The 14,473-nt window shown below is 42.7% G+C and overlaps 1 protein-coding gene across 3 annotated transcripts in view; it reads left to right on the top strand.

Moving 5' to 3' along the window:
- LOC124555071 (sodium- and chloride-dependent GABA transporter 1) overlaps positions 1 to 14,473 on the top strand; it is a 401,980-nt gene that overhangs the window by 79,060 nt on the left and 308,447 nt on the right. The window contains exon 1 of one of the 3 annotated variants that reach the window (XM_047128857.1): positions 3,746 to 3,763. The exons of the other annotated variants lie outside the window; for them this stretch is intronic. The gene's annotated coding sequence lies outside the window, so the exon portion shown is untranslated. Of the gene's footprint in view, positions 1 to 3,745; positions 3,764 to 14,473 lie in introns of those variants that run through there. 3 annotated transcript variants of the gene reach the window in all.

The following is a 14,473-nucleotide window of genomic DNA, read 5'->3' as shown; positions in this document are numbered from 1 at the left end:
TGCTGCGTTCATGAACAGCATTCCAGGGGTGTTTTCTAATAGAAGAACGCTCACCCATATACCGCTATTAGAATCCAACATATTCGTAGTCTACAGAGTGTCAACATGTTGCCTTGGCCTACTCGATCACCAGATCTGTCACCAATCGAGCACGTATGGTTGAGCATTAACACTACCTGTACTGACCCGCCAAGTGCAACAGTCATGAACTCCGTTCCAGAAAGTGACATCCAGCACCTCTACACACAACGCATGCTTGTTGGCATCCTTGCATTCAACATTCTGGCGGTTTTACCGGTTACTAATGTGCCAGCATTTCACATTTGCAATATTAATCACTTAAAATGTTACCTAGACAAATGTATTCCCGAAATTTCATTACTGTGCGTTAATTACTTTATGATTTTACGATATTTTTCCGTCAACGTATATGACCACGGGCAGCACCTGTGCAGTGCCCTCAATACGTTGCAATGTCAGTCATAGTCAGAACAGTGTTCTGTTTAGTTGCGAACGTGGACAAATTGTTGGTGCTCGTACTGTGTGCGCTTCCGTAACCAGGCTAGCCGAAGTGTTTAGTGTTCATATCGAATACTCATACCGCATACGGCGAATACAGTAAAACATTATCCGCTAGGAATATTGTGACGTAAAACAATAGGAAGACAGCTGCAAAAGTCACAGCGAAACTGAATGTCACACTCGCGAATACTGTCAGTCCCAAAACAACACGAAGGGAGCTCCATAAGCTGGGAACACAGAGCAAGTTGGAAGTCAAAAACTACACATCAGTTATGAAAATATCCGTAACAGGAAAATGCAGTGCCGAAGCCATAAGAGCTGGGTTATGGAGCAATGTAAGAAAGTCATTTGGTCGGACGAGTCTTGTTTCACACTGTTTCCAACTACTGGCACAGTTTACGTGCCACGGGTGAGACATGGCGGGAGCTCGGTGATGATTTTGGCAGCAATATAGTGGTATACCACGGGCCCCATGGGTACTCTGCGAGGTCACATTACCGCCAAGGATTATGTGACCATTTTGGCTGATCAGGTCCATCCCATGGTACAATGTTTGTTCCCCAATGACGATGGTGCGTTCCAAAACGACATGTTCCCTGTTCACACAACTCGTACCATCCAGGACGGGTTTTGTGAGCACGAATATGAATTGTTACATTTCTTCTGGTAACCACAGTTCAAATGGTTCAAATGGCTCTGAGCACTATGGGACTTAACTTCTGAGGTCATCAGTCCCCTATAACTTAGAACTACTTAAACCTAACTAACCTAAGGACATCACACACATCCATGCCCGAGGCAGGATTCGAACCTGCGGCCGTAGCGGTCACGCGGTTGCAGACTGTAGCGCCTAGAACCGCTCGGCCACACCGGTCGGTGGTAACCACAGTCACCGTATGTCAACATTATTGAACATTTGTGGTGTACTTTGGAGAGAAAACCATACAGAAAATGTAGTAGTATCCATTCCGAGACGACTTGAAGCTGTTTTAAGTGCCAATGGTTTCCCTACATCGTATCAGGCATGGTAATGTGTTGTGTTTCTGATTATCCATATTGTTGTCCACCACTTGTAGGCGATTCTCGGTACGTCGTTCTAAACTGAAGAGCATCGTCAGATGCTCTCTGAGGCTGCTCGCAAACGATGCAGTCGTTTGTAGGGAGTTGACATCGTTAGAGACGTGTTACAAAATGCAAAAAGACATGAAAATGATGAAATCCTGGTGCAAATATTGGCAGCTGATCCTCAACATAAACAAATTCAACAGAATATTTGTAAGTGAAAGGTCAGATTTCGTTCGCCTACATAGTTAACGACCACTCATTGGAATCAGTCACACCCGTAAAGTATTTAGGAGAGATTTAAAATAGAAAACTAGACAATCTAGCTGTGAGGGAGACACATGCCACATTCAGATTTATAGGAAGAACGCTAGTGACGTGCAAATCACTGACAAAAGAGGTTCCCTTAAAAAAAAAAACAACAAAAAAACAAAAAAAAAAACGCGTTCTACCAATGTCTGTGTTTCATTCGACGGACTAGAATTTTTACCAAGTTGGTTCAAAGGAAGAGAGAGATGATTCAAAGAAGAGCTGTGCCTTATTTCATGGGTTCGTTTGGTCAGTGAGAGAGTTTCATAGAAGTTGTCAATAAACTACGGTGGGAGGCACCACAAGCAACGCATTGTACATCAAAGGGAGCCCACATTCCAAATGAGCCAATAAACATATCATTCCTCAAACACAAACCACGGAGGTGAAATTAGAGAAACTTTGTCTTGTACTGAGAAATGTCAACTACCTTCTTCCTCGTACGATAAGAACAGAACGGGAAGGAAGAAAATGAATCTGTGCCCTCCGCTCCACAACGTAAGGTTGTTCATGGAGAGGAGATATAGGTGCAAATGTTCAATAAGATTCCAGTCTTGGTGACACGATAGCTACGATTTTCGAAGATTCACTCACTTGGTAACATGCCGTTCACCACCTGAGCTCTGTGGAACGAATGGCGTCACTCATAACAAACAGAGAAGAGTCGATAACACAAGCAAAAGGTCGAGGATCTAGTCTCTATACCAACGACTAATCGAAGACCCTTTCCGTAATATGTTGACATTGACTCAGTACCACACATACGCTTATTATCGGAAGTACAGTCGTATGAAATACCAGTCGAGATTTGTGACTGGATTGAGAATTTCTTGATGGAAAGGACACAGCATGCTACCTTGGATGGAGGATCATCGACAGATGTAGAACTAACTTCATGAGTGCCCCAGGGAAGTGTATTGGGACTCTTGCAGCTCATGTTGTATATTAATGACCTTGCAGATAATATTAATAGTGACATAAGACTTTTCGCAGGTGATGCAGTTATCTGTAATGGAGTACTTTCTGTAGAAATCTGCACAAATATTCAGTCAGATCTTGATAAGATATCACAATGATGCGAAGATTGGCAACTTGATTTAATGTTTAGAAATGTCAAATATCGCGTTTCAAAAAAACCCAATACTCATTGTCTGCCTCTTTAATATCAATGATTCACTGTTGGATCTGGTCAGCTCGTATAAATACCTGGGTGGAACAGTCGGTAGGGATATGAAATGGAACGATCACATAGGCTCAATCGTAAGTAAGGCAGGTGGCAGGTTGCTGTTCATTGATAGACTACCCGATTCATTAGTGTATGAAAGTGATTACATGCAAAACACTCGTGCGACCCATCCTATAATATTTTACAAAGTATAGATGTAGATTTACATGTAGAGGTAGACGTCCGTACATCCACCAGCGCAGACTGCCACTTGCATCATCAGTCCACTACTGAGATACTAGTGTGTTTCGGGCAGAAATGTGTAGTGTTTTCTGATGTTCCAAGCTATCTCCAGATGTACTGTAGTAGCATCGGTTGTCAAGCTTGTCTCCAGTCTGTGTGCCCAAAACAGGACTGAATCAATACTGATACTGATACTTATTTGTCTAAAGTCACTTAATGTGGCTTACATCTTGGATATTCGTGACTAATAATAGTTTCACGAAGATGACTGCGAACAATTTTGTTGATATTCGACTTGCTGTTTCTGTTTGCAGAGCCTGCTGTTGTTGAGATTTGCTCTACCACCTTTGCCGGCGGATCGTGAGCTGGAATAATCGATTATCTCGGAATGAAACTGTTGTTGGACGACCTTGCCCTGATCATAGAAAGTCTACTGTTGTGTGACAGCGAATTCACAGTCGGGTAATGAAGCTCCGAGGCAATCCCATATATTTCGCTATTTCACATTGTAACTATGTATCTAACAACGGCTCACAATTCATAGATTCCAGTAAATCTCTTTACCAAGACATTGCACCATCCTCAATCTATCGTGCCTCCTAAAGACACAGTGCTAAAACAACGACACACTTACCAGAGACTTGTCTGCATGAATTGAACGACGTTCTTCTTCTTGCTGTAATAATTCTGAGCAGTTTAACTTGATTATGTTCCAGGCTCGATGGTCCCTATGTGTATCTTACTTTATGCCCTTTTTGTTTTGATCAATGTAGTTCGTTCATTTTATAATCAAAATATGACAAGTTTAATACACTGTCAAGGTACGTTAATGTGACCACCTGCGAAAGTCTGAGTAACCACCTTCTGCAGCGCCGACCGCCGCGAGGTTCGCAGGAAGAGAGTGAGACAGATTCTGGAAGATACCGACAGGGATGTGGAACCAAGTCGATTCCAGTGCCGTGGCCAGGTGCGGTGGGTTTTTCAGTTGAGAATCCGTGCCGTCAACAGCCCGATAGAAGTGGTCCCACAGATTCTCGATTGGATTTAAATCCAGGAAGTTTTGGGGCCAGAGGAATACGGTAAACTAATCCTGGTGCTCTTCGAACCACTCACGTACACTGCGATATTGTGTGACACGTTACACTGTCCTGCCATCGAGCCGAGGAAAGACAAACTGCGTACAGGGGTGGACGTGGTCCTCAGGGATAGCTGCATACTTGTATTGATCCAGTGTGCCTTCCAAAATGACAAGATCACCCACGGAATGCCCTCCGGCCTGGACCCTTCTTACGCTTTTTGCAGAGTATTTACTTGCAGACGTTTCACACGATATTCACCAACGGCCATCTCTTCGATGGAGCAAAAACCCGATTCATTCGAAAAGGCCACCTGTCACCACTCGTTGGTCGTCTAGTACCGATATTGGCGTGCTAATTCCAGCTTTCGTCGCCAATGAACAGCAGTCACCATGGCTGCATGAACCAGACAACTTTCGCCGAACGGTCGTTGAGGATACACTGCTGGTAGCCTCTCGGTTCATTCGGGCCGTCAGTTGACCTACAGACGCACGTCTATTCGCCAAACACATCTCAACAGCCGTCATTCGCCTTTGTCATCCTTGGCACACACAGTTGCCTCCAAGCCGGTTTTGGCTAGCACCATTTTGCAACGCACACTATATTTTATCCACGGCGGCAAGTGAACAGTTTAAATACTTAGCCTTTTCAGATATACTTCCACTCTTGGCCCGAAAGCCAATGATCGTACGCTTTTGAACGTCAGATAAATCACTCCGTTTCTGGATTACGGCAACGACTGCACTGTTTTTCTGCGTCCCCCCAACATGCTTTATATATCCTCCACTGCTAGCACTGCCACCTGCCCCGTGTCAGCGATCATTGCACATATACGTTGAACATAGGCAGTGATCACATTATTGTAAATGGTCCGTGTATAATTCCAGGACATTCAGCTAACGAGGTAATCTTGTATACAGAAACGACAGGTCTGTGCGACCAGATAATTCTCCCAGGTCTGTTTCCAGTGACACGTATACTGACACCTCTGACAACTGCAACACCTTGGAGGCGTCACGCAACAAATGTGAATGTGGCATCAAGATTACTAGCCCACAAGCATTAATATGTAAATGACTAGCAATTTAGGTAGGACTATCGCTACCTGCACTCTGTACATAAGGGAAGGTTACGCAACGGATTTCTCACTCTGATATTTCATATGAATATTAGTTGTTTGTAAGATGATCGAATGAGGCCTCGTGTTAGAAAAAGAGACGTCTACCAGCACGTATTGGAATTCGAAAGCGGCAGGATCGTGACCTCTCGAGATTGTGATTTATCTTTTTTACATTGCTACTCTCGTTGGTCGGGATCCCTTGATTTTCACACGAATATGGTGTCGACTGAAACAGAAGGGCAATACTCAGCGCCGTACAGTATGTCAACGGCCCCACACGAATGGCTACCGAGAGCACAGACGTTCTCGTATTGTTCACTTTTCCCTGCAGGGCCGCACAACCACGTCACGTACCTTGAGTAATGAAATAAGCTTCTTTGCAGCAAGACAAGCATCTACATGGTCAGTGCGACGAAGTCTGGAGCACTACGAGCGAGCAGAATGGCAACCATTGTTGCATCCTCCCATGGTGCTGCAGCAGGGAGAGACGCGTCGACTGTGTTGCGCCCAACGATAACACTGGGCACAGGAGTGCCCCTACGTCGTCTGTTCCTGACGTCCTGTACATTCTGCACGGTCAAGCGAATAATGTGTCTGTGCTCTCGGGCGATAGTCGCGTGGGGCCATTCATGTCCTCCATACTGTTGACTGTGACCATCCTGTATCCGTGGTTACCATATACGAGAGCTGAATCATCATAATTTTTTTTACGCTCATAGTTTCTCACGCTAGAATTTGATCTTATGATATTCTGTTAGCTTAATGCGGACTAAAAACCCTGCACTAGTTTCACAGTTGTCATTCCCGGTTCCTGGCTGTGAAGGGTGACCAAGATGAGGCATGTTCTGTATCACCTACCACACCAATGGAGGTGACGCTCGATAATATCGGAAGATCCGGAGTTTTTTCAAACGCAATCACTCCTGATGCAACTTGGTTACATCGTTTTGATCCTGAGAGCAAGCAGCAAAGCCCAGTGCGAAATCTCCATCACCAACCCCCCAAAAAGCAAAAATCGTTTCTTCTGCTGGGAAAGTTATGATAATCTCATTTATTTCTATTTTCATGAAATGGTTTATCTACACACACAGCAAGAACAGGACTGTACTATAGAGATGTCCTGAAAACTTTGCAAGACCATATCAGGCACAAAAACCGCATATCCGTGAGACAGTCTAGATGCTGCACCACGATACTGCACGGCCGCATACTGAAAGTACTGTTACTGCATATCTTGCAAAAATTTATGTGAAGTGCCTCCTCACACGTCCTATAGTCCGCATTTAGCCCCGCGTGACATTTTTCTGTTCCATAACCTGAAACAAAATCTTCGTGGGAGGCATTTCCCATCATCAGAAGCACCAGTGAAGGCTGCGGAGGTACTTTCAAAAAATTGTTTTCAGAAAGTCTTCTCAGACTTGCACAAACGCTAAGACAATTGCATCGCATCCAAAGGTGACGATTTTGAGAAGTAGCATCAAATTTATCCGAATGAGTGGAGGAATGTTGTCAGAGATTAATGATTACTCTTTATTGAACGGCCCACGTAGTTACGAGGGGCATTCAGTGAGTAAAACCCTATTTTTCAACATGATCTCCGTTCAATGCGATGGCCTTACGCCACCTCACTGGGAGGGCCTGTGTACCCGCATGGTACCACTCTACTGGTCGACTTCGGAACCAACGTTTTGCTGCATCAATAAACTGTCCATCTTCCAGGCATTTTTTCCCGTGGAGTGGATCCTTCATTGGGTCAAACAGATGGAAGTAGGAAGGTGTGAGATCCTGGCTGCAGGGTGGATGAGGAAAAACAGTACAACGAAATTTTGTGAGCTCCTATCAGGTGCATCAATAAACTGCCCATCTTCCAGGCATTGTTTCCCGTGGAGTGGATTCTTCATTGGGCCAAACAGATGGAAGAAGGAAGGTGTGAGATCCGGGCTGCAGGGTGGATGAGGAAAAACAGTACAACGAAATTTTGTGAGCTCCTATCGGGTTCCGAGATGACTTGTTGTGCAGGGGGGTGTTTGATTGTGATAAATCGATCACCTCGAATGAGAGTGCTCGCACATTCCAACATTGCAGGTGTCACAGTTGTGTGTGGTCAGCCGGCACGTGGGAGATCGGACATGTTTGCTCGACCTTGTCGCGATGACAGACGACTCGCCGTGCTTTTCTCCACTGCCAGGTCTCCGAAGACATTCTGGAAGCGGCTATGAAAGTCTGCGATGCTCTGGTTTTTCCGCCAAAATAAGCTCTCCGCTTGGAACGCACTTCCGTTACAGTCGCCATTTTGAAGGCTAAGTATGGCGCCGATCAGAGCTTCATTAATTATAGGGGCTGAAACGGGAATATTCCACGAGGTTCCACAACAAATTCCGCAGTTTTTCAACCAAAATTTGCCGATAAAGAAGTGTGTTGCGTCACTTATTCAACCTAGAAGGCAACAACGTAGCGGAATGAAAACCATAGTCTCAATAGGGCACGATCCTACCGCTGTAGAATTACAGCAGGTGTTGGTACACTGTTCTCCTTCGTGCAAATGACATAGCACGATCTTCTAACACAAAAAAGAAAAAAAAACTAAATTGAAGTGCAGTTTCTGAATGAGATGTCTGGTAGTAATGTTTCCTTAAGTACATAATTTAGAACCCCTTACTGCCTACTTTGTGCGACTGCGCTCAAACACTAAAAATTTGCTTATCCAAGCGTGTAGTACACTTCATACCAATATGACGCTTGCTGCACGCCGCTTCAATGGCGTCGCAACTTTAATGGCCAGCGGTGTATTGGAGTTTGTACTGCGTGTCATCTGGGATACCAGAGATATGTTGCACAACGGCTAACCCGCATCTTCTGTTACTGGCTTGTATTTTAAAAAAGCTAATGTATGATGAGAGTCCACTACATCTGAATTTTCAACAGCCTGGCAAGTTTCTACCTCATGATAACGTAATACAAACAGAGTAAAGCCGAAGTATTTACTTAAACGTACGTCACAGAGAACTACATTCATTCCTTTTCTCTTCATTTTATTTTTTGGTTAATTCATTTAGTAATGATACTTTTCTGCCATGAACAAATTGAAACGAATAGACTTTGAGAGTGTTTATATTTTATCTTTGATTATATCTCAGGAGCTCTATGACTTCAGAAACACGTTTTAAAGTGCGTAAAATACCCGAAATTGAATACGATATAATCAAAGCCCTTTCCGCTATGAATTATGTTCTGTAATGGTGGTTATTACAGTGACCATATGTCGTTCTTTACGCTTATTACCTGTAGAGCGTTCGGTTTTTAACCACGTAATATTTATATTTTATATTTTCGTCAGAAAAATAGAAAGTTTTGACAAATAGAGGAATAAACATTACCCAATAATGTTTTATCGAAAATACCACAAATCTTCCACAAGAGTAGACATTTCTGTTGAAAACGTTTGTAGAAACTTCATGTAAAAGGAGAGTAATATCCCAGCCAAATAAGTTGGAAGTTTCATTGTGATAATAAGGAATAAAGTAAATATTTAGTCCCAAAAGAACGGGAATATTGATTATTTTGCAATCATTATTTTCTTTCAAGCTTTGTCAGTTTAAGAGATGGTCTATAATTTACAACATGGCTGCAAAAACTTACAAGCCTTTAATCGCTGTATTTAATTTCAACTAAGTTCCTTATTCAAAAGCCAGAGTGATCCCATACTCGAGGAACAAATGTAGGAGAGTAGGTGCAGGAATCCTGCATAGCCACTTTCGGCAACGTCCTATTAGAGGTGGTTTGCCGTTGCCTTTCTCCGACTAGTTTTGAAGTGACAAGTGTGTTTCTATGTCTTTTGTGTGACTGTGATAAGAGCTTGTAGAGCGTAATGTTGTATTTGTACTGTAGTGAATGAAGGGAAGGTAGAGGGAGAAACATGGTGCCTACGCCTCTCTAATAACACCAAGGTGACAACTGAGCTTAGCGCTCCAATCCAAAGGGTGGATCACAATCAGTGGTATATGTAGATTGAAGGTGGAGGTTGGAGAAAGGAAAGGAATTATTGATATCAGCTGCATCGGGACATTACGCGGAATCAGCAGCGGCGAGTGAAAATGTGTGCCGGACCGGTATCTCCCGCTTCCTAGGCAGTTGCGTTAACCACAACCCCACCCGGACACAGGGTTTATCATAACCGCGCGGACTGTCTTGGCAACCCTCTTAGCCGAGCCACGCTCTCACCTAGCGCCAACAATCCGCAGTTTCTGTCCATGTCCTCCATGCTGGCTACTCAGAGATTTCCACAGGAGGTCGGACGTATCCGTGCATCAGCGCTGAAGACGTTGGATTCGTTGCCCGCCTAGGAGAATCAGTTATATGAATGCTTGGTGTTTTTCTTCTGGATATATCCGAAAGAACAGACACCACGCATTCATATAACCACCAACAGTGTCACATACCTTCACCTCACGAGACATTGTGTAGAGGTCTGGAATTTAATTCAGAACATTGGCGTAAAAGTTGGTTAGCTAATTTACGCCACCATCTCCCCTCCCCTTGCCAGCCAAATAGTGAAGTGAAAATTTTACACCGCTAGAATTAGAACAGGCTTACTTCCAACTCAAGCGTCACCGCAGAGGCGTGCGTTAGGGTCCTTGGCTTCGGAGGTAGTCAAAATTTTACTTGTGCAACTGCCAGCCTTCACGCGGCTATCCCCGTCGGAGGTTTGAGCCCTCCTTCGGGCATGGGTGTCGAGGCGTAGAACTCCATTATAATAAACCACTACCAGCTCGCTAGCTGTTTGTTACCTGAGAGCTGAAAAGTGCAGTAACTGCACTTATCTGCAAGAATAAGTGGCGGAGAGTAGAGAAGACAAAAAAGCTTACGTTGTTTGTTTCTTCTTTTCCTTCATGGTGTTGCAGAACAAGTAGTTTACCATCGCCAACACCGATGACCCAGAACACTGCTTTAAAAACCAGCCCAGTAAACAAAGACTAAAAAACGTCGAATAGGGAAAAAATCGCAGTCACAAATTTTTGTACACTCTTAAGATGGAGTGTCACGATGGGGTGATTGCGTGGTTTCTTTTTTTTTGGGGGGGGGGGGGGAGGTGGCGTTTAGAGGTCACTTTCTTACGTTTTTCTTGAATAACTCCAAAACCGCGGCTTCTAGTGTAAATGTTTCCAGTACACTGTTAAACTAGATTAAATTGCCTACAGCAAAAGTCCTATTCATTTTTTCTCTAGGGCCATCAGATTCCGCGTTGCAGCAGATGGAAAAATCACAGATTATGAAAAAAATAGTCTTTTAATGGTATAAAATTAATTTCACTGTTAAATGAATAGCCGGGAGGTCGGAGGCGCCTCGCCAGGCTTCGCGCGACTTCACCCGTCGGAGGTTCGAGTCCTCCCTCGGGTATGTGTGTGTATCTTGTCCTTAGTGTAAGTTAGTTTAAGTTAGATCAAGTAGTGTGTAAGCCTAGGGACCGATGACCTAAGCAGTTTGGTCCATAGGAACTTACCACAAATTTCCAAATTAAGTGTATTAAGGAAATATATTAAATGTGTTTGCCTGTCTAACAAGGGAATGGTTGAAACCTACCCTGACTTTTTTCACGCAGGTAGAATACACCGAAAGAAATGCACTGACCAAATGTTAACTGCTAAGGCGCACTGCAAGTATTTTTAAAAAAATATTAGTCACTCATTTCTGCTGCACGAAGAACCGCTTAAAACAGCGGTTTACACAGCCCTTCCAGCGTAGCGCTCGAATCGGCGAATAAATAGACAGCCGTGACAAGATAATGTTGCGCCAAGTAGCGCGAATACCAAAGTGCAATTTTAAGCACTTAAACCATATCAAAAATGTCTCAAATTATCAATTTTTTTAATAACTTCCTGTGCTGACGTAATTGCTGCACAAGTGACTAACAGAGGAAAGAAAGTCAAAGCAGTATCTGATGTTGCATTACAGACGACCACCATCAAACGGTACTTTAATTTGTTAACATTAAACATTTTATATCAATTCTTGTATTACACTTCTTACCATAATTTTTGAATAATGTATATTTTGCTAACAATGCAACAGTTCCCTGTGTATTACCCGTAGTCAAGTAGCACACCTGATAAATGAAAAATTAATGCATTCAGGCGCTTTTCAATAATTACTAGTTTTACTTTTGAATACATTATGGGAGTGGCAGTGATCAATGTCTTATAAATGTTTACTATTAAAAACAGTCTTGATTACGGTTTATTTATCAAGGTGACCGGTTTCGACCACTATTGTGGTCATCTTCAGACCTACAAGTTGTATACAAACCATTAAGTAGAGGGTTACATACATTAAAGAAAATACATAAAGTTATAAAGCTATAAACCGATGATTTACCATTGAGTAGGAACCTCTTTCTGTTGGAGAATCACTACTGGAGAAATCAGTGCACGTCTTACTGTATATAATGGAGGCTCCGCCCACTTCTGATGGCATGATGTCATTACTAACCAATGAGTTATAAGTAGAATAACAATGTAAAATTTCTTAGTTAAAATAACATTGTCATGAATTAAAAATAAATACACACTAAACTTAACTTATTAAACAGCTATTGTCCATTAAGAAGCGTTAAAAACATATAAATATGTAGGATAAATGAACTTCGGTTTGGCAGTACATGGGTTGCCCTCTCAAGGCCTAGTGGTCGAAACTGGTCACCTTGATAAATAAACCGTGATCAAGACTGTTTTTAAAGGTAAAAAAAAAATTACATGGCCGTTGTTCTGCATATCGTGCTGCGTAGCAGGCATACTTCATCAAATTCATAGAATGTCGTCAAGCAAGCTGACAATGCTGAAATGACCGAAGTATAATAATATTGTTCCGCTGAGAAACCTGAAATGACAAAGAGCTGTAGGTATTTATATTGTCCGACAGTTATCTGAAAAATACTTTACATCGTTGAGAAATGTAAACTACTAGTTCCGTGTGGAATACTAATTATATTAAGTCTTTTCATCGTCGGCGCGGCGGTGGCCGAGCGGTTCTAGGCGCTTCAGTCTGGAACCGCGCGACTGCTACGGTCGCAGGTTCGAATCCCCCCTCGGGCATGAATGTGTGTGATGTCCTTAGGTTAGTTAGGTTTAAGTAGTTCTATGTTTTAGGGGACTCATGACCTCAGATGTTAAGTCCCATAGTGCTCAGAGCCATTTGAACCTTTTTTTTTTTTCATCGTCCTCCTGAAGACTTTTCGGATGTAACATTCAAAATTATTCTCTCCCATTTTTCTAGATTTTGCTATATCGATTAGATTTTCACTAATAAACAGTCCTTTTTTAAATTGTTTGTCCTAATTTTCCTTGGCGTTCCTGAAGACAGAGGTGAAATAGCGAAAACGTATACGAAAGTGTCGTAGCATTCATAGCCTGCGCAAGCAACTCAATCGTGCTTTCGCACCAAATGATAAAGTGCGGTTTGCACAAAACCTGACTGATTGGCTTTATATGCAGCTTTCAGGGAATAACAAGAAGCTTCTCGTCAGCTACGAATTTTTCTATAGTATTACTTGTTAATGACATATCCTATACACGTTTGTTTGAGGTAAACTTCGTAGATTTGTGACTTCCTTCTCCCTATACTTCCCTAAATCTGTTTAATCAGACCGAAGAAGCTTGGAAATCAATAATGTTCATCTCACCTGTAATTCAGAGCGGCCAGTCTTGGTAATGGTTCACTGAATCTTACGAGCATTGTTAAATCTTTCGGTCTGAGGTGCCATGTCTCGGCCCGCGCGGATACCCCCATCGGAGGTTCGAGTCCTCCCTCGTGCATGGGCGTGTGTGTTGTCCTTAGCGTAAGTTAGTTTAAGTTAGATTAAGTTAGCTTAGAGACCGATGATCTCAGCAGTTTGGTCTCATAAGACCTGACCACAAATTTGCAATTTTTGTTAAAACTTTCGAATAGGTTTTCTGTCACACTTTCACGAGTTTCATTCTGGCGCCTATTTGGTACTTCGTGTAAATCTTTCTATAATTCATGTTCAGATTTTATAAAACGAAACTGGCTTTGCACAATAGTTTTCTCCCTCCTTCGATAAGTAAAAAAATTTACAGGCCTTTCTTTGTCGCAGAAATCTATTACTGTACATGTTTTACTTGGCCTCGCAAGAGAGTCTATTTTTCTTCTGAAGTTTAGTTAGCACAACGGTCATTGTTTGAACCAATATTTATGGAATTGTCCGAGTTACTTCCTGCTTCTTATAATGTTTCCAAAATTTCTAACGAAACGTCGACATTATTGGAATGAATGTCCAAGAAATTTACTACTAATAACACATACATTGGTCTTCAGGAGAAGTAGGTGATTTCGATTGCGACGGCCGTAGTGACCGAGCGGTTCTAGGCGCTACAGTCTGGAACCGCGCGACCGCTACGGTCGCAGATTCGAATCCTGCCTTGGGCATGGATGTGTGTGCTGTCCTTAGGTTAGTTAGGTTTAAGTAGTTCTAAGTTCTAGGGGACTGATAACGTCAGAAGTTAAGTCCCATAGTGCTCAGAGCCATTTGATTTCGATTGTATAACACGTTCTTCATATCTTATGTTTACAAGATTGAAGACATCAATTGGATTACACGTTTCTGTGAAACTCTGGAACGTGCACAGAGACATATGCTACCCGCAAGCATATGCCAAGAAATCGCAAAGAAAATAAATTCAGTTTTATCTCCATTGTTTACACTTAACGATACCGCAAAAGAAACTGCAAATTCTAGCGAACAGCAACTGCGAATAACTGTGTCTGATAAACTATCAACGGAACCTGGATGAGCTTCACAAATTACGGTACTGTTGTGCCGTGTTACCTGTTTACCGATGCGCCGTCAGTCAAGGATATGCGTCCGTCCTGTAGCGCATGGGCTGTATACTACAGTCACAGGTGCACACAATTATCCAGCGCCAGGAGAACTTGGTTCAAATGGCTCTGAGCACTATGGGACTT

Source organism: Schistocerca americana, chromosome X (genome assembly GCF_021461395.2).
Source record: "Schistocerca americana isolate TAMUIC-IGC-003095 chromosome X, iqSchAmer2.1, whole genome shotgun sequence".
Taxonomy (NCBI): Eukaryota; Metazoa; Arthropoda; class Insecta; order Orthoptera; family Acrididae; genus Schistocerca; species Schistocerca americana.
The sequence above is the reverse complement of the archived record's forward strand: the minus strand, read 5'-3'. Positions and strand labels throughout refer to the sequence as shown.